The sequence below is a fragment of the Fopius arisanus genome, unplaced genomic scaffold (genome assembly GCF_000806365.1).
Source record: "Fopius arisanus strain USDA-PBARC FA_bdor unplaced genomic scaffold, ASM80636v1 scaffold00013, whole genome shotgun sequence".
NCBI lineage: Eukaryota > Metazoa > Arthropoda > Insecta > Hymenoptera > Braconidae > Fopius > Fopius arisanus.
In genome coordinates, this window is record NW_011887752.1 from 16,373 (window position 1) to 24,845 (window position 8,473).

Below are 8,473 nucleotides of genomic sequence, written 5' to 3' on the forward strand. Positions count from 1 at the left end.
AAAAAAATGGACCCCCCGCGGAAAAATAACGTATCGGTCTTTATCAGCAGAAAACCGCAATCTAACGCAGACATGAATTTTCTTCTCTTTTCTCTTTTTTATATTCTCCGAATACGCTCTTATGTTTCTCCCCTCCTAGCCACAACCTCCACGAAAAATCAACGGAATTATTTTTTCAGCATTTTTTTCGTACATTCAGGTCTCGTTTGATTTCCGATAAAGATAAGTCGATTCCGAGTAAATAGTAACAGTATCCGAGGTGCATTAACTCGGCTTTTTTCTCTCCTCTCGCTCTTAAAGCACGAGCACAGTATCATTGATTGAATCGTGGACTACTCTCGCCCCTCGATTGATATGAAAACAACTCCTGGACAATGTCAGCTGTCTGAGTGCCCTATCAAATAGGATTTCTACCAATCAGAATTTATATCTGTTTCATCTTGCTTTTAGTTAAATTTGTGAGACTGTGGTAATCTACAACGACTAATGAAAAATACATAAAGTTAATCTTTGCCTTCATGAAGTTCAACACTATTGATCGACACCGATCACCCTCTCAGCTCACTGAGGATAACCCCATGATAATTGATTATTCCTCTCGTCTTCTTCTCGAGTGATTGATGCTTGTAATGAAGACGTCTGAACAAAAATCTGATGAATTACCCCATTTTCACAGAGAAAAAAGAAAATACCACACCTGTTTCCACGCATCTTCGTCACCGATCCCTGGACAAAAAGGCTTTTAGTGATGATGATTATCCGTCACCCCATTGTGGTCCATCGGTCCTGGCGTTACGTTTAATCCACACGAAAACCACCCTTGTTTGTCCAGTTTTGGGTTACAACCTCCTCTAATGGATTATCCTTATATTCTATCATCGGTTTGTCGTGAATTTTTACTATTTTTCTCCCTTGGTTCAAGTTTTCTTGGGGTACGGATAAGGTCGATAAATATAGGGGGTTCCCCGGTGTTTATCCGAAATGGGGGAAACCCATTTTTTTTTTTCGGGAATGAAAAGGCCGGATTTTTCGATACGACTGAATAAATCGTGGGCCAGAATTTACGGGGACTTTGGGTTATGCATTTTTATTTTACGGGATCGTCTACGCATGCGCGCTCATTCGAAATGTTTGAGGTTTAGCTACGATGTCGTGGTGGCGCGTCGGTTTCTTTTTTCGGGTCTTATCGTTACGGTGATTCGAGATATCTCGAGATATTTCGAGATCGATTTCCTTTCTCCCTTTAATATTATGAGATTTAAGACCCGCGGACTTTTCCAGATCTAGTTATTTTTATCTGAATTGCAGATTTAAATGGCAGCCAATGGGAGCCTCTAACGAATATTAATACCTAATTAATAACCCAAATATTAATAATTAAATATGACTATTAATCGTTGTTAACTCATCAGAAAGCTGTCCCTGAAGTGCATTTTCTGGACAAGATGTCCAATTTAAAATTTGCTAGGCAACAATCAGATTTGTTGATAAAATAAATTAATTCTGACAATTGAAACCCCAGTATTAACATTATTCCCCACCAGATGCTATAATCTCAAGGTGAGGGGTGAGTCGGGGAGGGGGAGGTCATTTGATTGAACTACATCCACCGGGATTTATGACCGATATAAATGATGGTCGAACTGAAGTACGTGTCTAACGAGCCCATTACAAGATTACGCATTACCATGGGGTACTGCTTCTTATTAGTTATCTGCGTCGTTTTTTTTATCGGATATTGTCGTCGTTAAATCCGACAGAACGCAATATCAACGGAAAATATTGAATTGATATTTTACATCCCTGCATGGATGAATCATCAGAGTGGAATTCAAGAGTCTTAAAAAATGTTCGATATGAGAAAAGACCTCCACCAAGATTTTCATATTGTGGCTGTCAAATTGAATTCGATTGAAGTTTCTGCTTTCCCTTTAACGAGGGGCACGTCCTAGCTACTAGACCATACCGAAAATTTATATCGCCAACTGCATGACGCATGTCGTGAGGTCAATCAGTTATCAATTAAATTGCGTATCGCATTTTCTAATTGATTTCTGTTAAATTTTCTTATTCGTGGATGTTCTGCGTTGGTTGACTGGCATGTACCAAGATGTCCATTTCAAGTATTTCTTCATTATCAATTTGTAATTAAAAGGAGAACAATTGATTGTTCCTGAGGAGGTGTATCTTAGCCACTAGACAATGCCGGAAATTGAACTCAAGTAATACCTAGAGTCAAACATTAAAATGAAACAGAAAATGAGAGGATTTATTCCCATAAAAATATAAAACGCAAGTGGAAATTTCGTCTCTCGATTCAAACAAGTCGATCCACCAATCGTTATCAATATTTCTGGATACGATATCTGTTATCTGTTAGTACATCCCTTAAAGTGAAAATGTGAAGTTGTAGAGGTTATGGGTGGAATTACAGGTACATGTATCCCAGCATCGCTGGAGCGTCTAGTTGAAGAGGGGATGTGAGAGGGATGAAAGAGGGTTGAAGAGGGAGGGAGGGGATGAGAGGCGCCAGAGCGTCGCGGCGCCACCCCCGGCGTCCGCCACCTTGCCGCCATACTCATCCTTACTTTACCGACTTTTACCACCCCCCCATCATCCCCTCGTCCTCACTACCCTCCATCCTCTGGACCCTGTCCTCATTTTCGTATCCCCTCCTCAAAGCACCTTTCCCTATTTCTTTTTTTTTTTCCACTTGGCATTTATTTATATTTTTTTTTCACCAGTTACTCTTTCTATTGCAGACACGACATATTCAACGATCGACAACAACGAGACGATAAGAATTCCTGACGCTGTCTTCGAGAGTTTGGGGAAAATTATTTGACTGAGGGTGTTATTTGGAGGGTGAGTGATGAAGAAATTATTTATGAATATTGAATGCATTGGAAAAAGATTGAGGGAAATTTTTTGGTATTTCTTTGGTGAAATTTTCATGTGGTAAATGAGTTTTTCTCTGAGTGAAGGGGTGATATGGCGATTGGTGCGTGTTGAGGGGGTGATAAATTGGAGGAACAGATAAAAAAAGGTAGATGACAAAAGTAAAATCGAGTGAATCATCCTTGAGACGCGAGTTTAGCCAACCCCTTGGTGGTCTCCTAGGCACGAGTCTGTCGTAAAATCCACGTAGTTTGTCCCCCCTAGCTGTCTACCTCTCTGGTTTGTACCAAGTGCCACATCCTCAACTCGTTGCAACGAGGGCACTACACCACCCAATATGGGAATATTTTCTCGTCGTGAATGCCACTAAACATAACACTTAATTGCGACAAATATGGACCGTTAAATTTGAATAGGCATGTGATGATGAGGAGCTCGTGTTAGGGATAGCTGTCGAAAAGGGGGAGTCTATTTCCAAGGGGAGTGCCATCTTGAGGTGGAGAATTTGATGAAATGGAGTCCTTGAATATTTTGCACTTGGTGAAGAACAAATTCACTATTTTTTAAATAATTCTGTGAGGAGAATTCGAAAAAATCGCGCCTGACACTCGTATTTTTAAATTTCTTTCTCTCTCCAATGAAGTCCTTTTAAAAATAGTTTGGATAAATTATACGTAAACCATCGATTACTGAATTTCCAAAATTGATTAAACACTCTATTTAATTCATTATTCAGCTAATTGTTAATTAATAATTGCGGGAGAAAAATTCGAAGGAATTAAATCGGATATTGACATGTTTTAATAATTCTTTTTGTCTTTGAATCACACGAGCAGCATTAATTACTCAATATCTAAAATTGATGAAGCACTTTACTTAATTGATGACTTTGATTTGCACAGAGTTTGTTAATTTGTCTGGAATTTAATCGTACGATTTCGCGGCACTCTAATTTTCAGAAATAACTGAACAGAAATAGTAGAAATGGATGAATACTCGGATCGAATGGAAGCGAAAAAAAAAAAATAAATAAATTCATTGGAGTTTTTAATAATCTTTAAATCCATCGTAAGTCTGATTTAATTAAATCGCCAGTGTAAATAACCAAAAAGAATAGACTGACCAGTCGGATTGAAATCGAAAAGCCCCGATTGAACAGGTGACGCTCGTAAATCCGATACGTTCGATAAATTCGATAAGATCTCGTGTAATTTCACAAATGGCCACCAAAATCCTGGGATTCCACGGGGTTGAATACCGCAAGCGTTCAACCATATCCTCAATCCGAGCCCAGAAAATTGCTATCACACCGACAAAAATTTTTCCGTCAGTTACCCTCGGCGTTCTATTTTAATCTCTAATGAGGATCTTACGCACCATCTGCTCGTGTTTATGACGACGAGTTAATCTGCAGATGAGATTTGAATGAACGGCAATGACAGAACAATTTTGGGGGTCGTAGCATATAGATTGTGAAGATCCCATCGTTTGAATCATCAGTTGCATTTAGGGAATTGATCCTATCCTTTTAGAATTTCAGGCGCCACAGGAATCACTGAATCATCTTTTATCCTTCAGGATATTTGAATATCCTGATGATTCGATACTTCCGCGTGCTAAAGAAATAGAAAATTTCGATATTCCGCGGAAAGTAATAATTCGAGGTTTTTAAAAATTATGAGAATTTTTTATAAATTATAAATATTGAGAAGAAGCTACTCTGTTTAAATTATTTAAAATTGAATTACGGTATTGCATTACCAGACAAAAATGCAACCTTTCATATTCACCCCCCCCCCCATGGAAAATATATAATCCAAAAATTATAACAGATATATTGTTTTCAGCGAAATAATATCTTAAATATATCCAACTTATATTTTGAATAATGATATATCAACCGGTCACAGCTAGGATAAATATATAAATATATCCTCTGGTGATATATATTCAGATATATCAAAATTATATTTCGGATAATGCATTTGATGCTGAAATATATGCGATATATATTCGGATATAATTGATATATATTTTTTTCATGTGGCACAGTCCATTGGCGAGCACTTGGTGGTATTATAACCCCTCCCCCATAGTAAAGTGTATTTTAATTTATATAATATTTTTTGTATTTTTTAAACAATCTAATGTCAATTGAAGGGTCCCCCACATGTCGGAAATGTGAGAGGAAAGAAATTCATCAGCGAAGAGTCGTGGCAGGAAAATTCACACGTAGAAAGGAAAAAAGATTAATCCATCTAACTCACCCCTTGTGTTGCCATCCCCCTGACTTCCTGGCTGAAAGCACCAGTGCATAAATTTCCTGTACATCTCAATTCACCCCCAGCAGTGACCATTCCCTTACACGTCGTGCCTCTGAGTGACATCTTGCATCTCCAGAATCTCTCGTTCCTCCCCTCTGCCATTCCATCGTCAACGCTTAACTTCAATTTTCCTTTTTTCGGGGTCAGATTTTTGGACAGTAACTACCTCCTGGGCTTTTGCATTATCACCAGTATCGCCCTTGGGGTGGGGTTTTTTTTTTGTCACTGCTGGGGACTGGATTTTTGGAATCCAGCGGTGCGGTAAGAACTACCCCTTGTTGAGAGCTTTCATTTTTCTTGGTTACGGTTTTCTTCATTTATTTACTTATTTTTTTTTGTCGAGAATAATTGAGAGAAATTATTGCGGGGGGGGGGCAGCGGGAGAAATCGGGGGTAATCAGGGGAAGAGGAGGAAGAACGGAATTTTTGGGGTGGTGTTGGGGCGACTTTAGAATTGAGAGGGTAAGGGATTTTTGGTGATTTTATGGGACTTCTCGCGAGTTCCAATGAGTCAATTTGATTATCCAAGACTTTAACAAGTCCGACTTTGAGAATTTTAATTCGAGACTTGAATTTTGAACGAAGACATCGCGTGTGGGGAACTTTGGGTTGAAGGGGAATTTTTGATGTTTAAAAGCTGGACTTGAAAAATTTTTTTTTGCGACTTTTCGATGGGATTAATGTGAAAAATATACCGTTTTAGCGTGTTCTCGTTAATTATAATAATTTTCGATAATTTTCATGCATTCTCTCTCCCGTTTCGTGATTCTTTTCAAAAGGTTATAAAAAACGCAGAAAAATTTTGGTATATATACTTTTGTAATTCATAAAAATTAAATGACAAACCGCAAAAAAGTTACATTTTTTAACAAAAAATGAAAAAAGCGTCAATTTTGGCTAGATATGGATGCAGAACATTAAATTCACCCTTAAATGGAGATTTTTAAAATCTCACGTCAAGACCTGTCTCAAATTAACATTTCCAAAAGTTTCACCGGAAGTCTCAGCAATTCCCAATCTTTTCCAGGAATTCACTTGAGATTTTCAATGTCTCAAGTTAAAACTTGAAATCTCAAAAAAAGTCTAACTTCTTTTAACATTAACTTTTTCTGGTCTTACCAAAGTGATTGCCAAGACGGAGAGAGGGTGGGGGATGATGCACGAGTCCACAGCAATCCCGCATCAAGGGAGGGGATGAATAAAGGGGGGGATGATGATCCCCCTCTCAATGGCCCTCTCATTCCTTTTCCCATCCCCTCCCAACCCCCAATTTCTTCCTTGACAATCACCAAGGGGGTGGCTTTTGGCATTATGTGGTGGTGGTAAAATTCACCCTGCGCGCGCAAATAATAGGGATACACCACCGGGTGCCTCCAGCGAGGCCACAGACACATCACTTCTTTGGCGACAGCCGTCGGGGTAACATCCTAGTTCCTCTCTACCCTATCGTTTATCCCCCCCTTATCCCAAACTTGTAAAAATCCTTTGATATTTCATCCCCAAGTCCGCAAATATCCAAGTGCCTTCTATTCCGAATTAATTCTCCCAACGGTTTTTCCCTCAATTCCGATGATAACTCATTTCTGCTCGCTTTAAGTTTTTGAATTTTCGCGGTTTTTTTTATTTTTATTTTTTTTTTTTGAGTGCCCTCGATTCCGCTTCCGGTTGTCGCCATACTTGTGCCTTATTACTGCCGTCCAGGTTTGTGCCGGGAAATAATGGGTTTTGAAATATTTTCGCGTGAGGGATTATTGAATTTCCCGGTATTTATGCGCGGGAAAATTTGAATGTGATATTTTTTCAATTACGTTAGTTTTCGATGGGTTTTACGTTGTTGTGTCACCTAGTAGCCTTTTAATGTTAAATTACCCGTCCCCACCGACCTGTGCCTTTTTCGCTAAAAGAAAAACAGTTGAGAGTTATTTTTTGAGAGTTATGAGTTTTATTCGCGAGTCCGTCCTTTATTGTTGAGGTAAAGACAGGAGTTTTTTTGTATTTTGAGTTCGCCGAGACGTCAGCATGGAGGGAAGTTGGTAAGTCAAAAAAAAAACAATGAATTATTTATTTGTTAATTTACACTTTCTGCTAATTCTTCCGAATTAATCCATCAAATTTTCTTTATAAAAAATTACAAATCTAATTTAATTTGGAATTCAATTAAATCTTCTCGTTAAACAAAAATTAATTTCGTCCCAAATTTTAAATTTTCTTGATTTAATAACAAGTAATAAAAATAATCAAATCAATAGTCGCAAAATAAAATTCTCTCTTTACTCCAATTATTTTTTCAATAAAAATTATCTCGTACGGTTTAAAAAACCGAAATTGGTTTGAAATTCCGAATATTTCAAATGTAAAAATAAATGAAAAATAGAATGGAATGGATTTTACGTGTTGTTTAAACTGCGAAGAGCAAAACGGATAATTGGAAAATAATGCAGCTGAAATTTTTTGTCAATATTTTTTTTTTCCGCGAGATAAAAAATGCGATTAGAGGGTACGATCTCATCTGTCAACAGAATTAGTCTCGATTGTCCTTAACAAGGGGTTCTTGTTTGCCGCCTCAATTTGAGGGTTTGAATTTAGGGTGGGAAGTCGATTTAAAAAAGCAGTTGATAACCGGAGAAAAAATTATAATTACGACATTCGAGTCAATTAAAGACGAGGGGAAAGGAAATATCTCGCAAGTTGTGTTTATCGTATCGAAATATTATATCGTAATTCCCGGGTGTGGATTACGATGGGGGGATGAATTTTCAACGAGGGGATGCACCAAATTTTCTGTTTGAGGGGTAAATGGTGTTATCAGGTTATCCTATCAATCTTGAGCCCTCGGAGGCGATAAAATAAGGGGTCAGGTGGGCGGAGATTTCTGCGAAAATTCACCACTGGATCTGGGGATCATCCCCTAGTAAAATTCTGGATTTCGCATCTCTGGATTATTTTGCGCAAAATATTTCACTCGGGTTAAACTTTTTTTTTCACTGTCTTTATGTTAACGAGATAAAATAAATCATTAGTTTTAGGATCTCTCAAATGATTGAATTGAAATTGAATTTTTTTTTAATACGATTCTCTTGGAATTTCTAAATACTTCAGGGTAATTAAATTCTTGGGAATTCACGTGAATTTAATTTATATCTCGAGGGGATGAATTAGTATTAGTGCTCATCCCCTGGGGAGTTAAAAAATTCTCGTGAATTCTGGGAATTAATCAAGATTTTTAAGGTTGCTTTCAGGTGAATATTTCT

The 8,473-nt window shown here is 37.8% G+C and overlaps 1 protein-coding gene across 3 annotated transcripts in view; it reads left to right on the top strand.

Moving 5' to 3' along the window:
* rhea (Talin_middle and talin-RS domain-containing protein rhea) overlaps window positions 1-8,473 on the top strand; it is a 40,206-nt gene that overhangs the window by 12,637 nt on the left and 19,096 nt on the right. For all 3 annotated transcript variants that reach the window (XM_011299057.1, XM_011299056.1, XM_011299058.1), the window contains one exon: window positions 2,763-2,865. The gene's annotated coding sequence lies outside the window, so the exon portion shown is untranslated. The remainder of the gene's footprint in view (window positions 1-2,762; window positions 2,866-8,473) is intronic.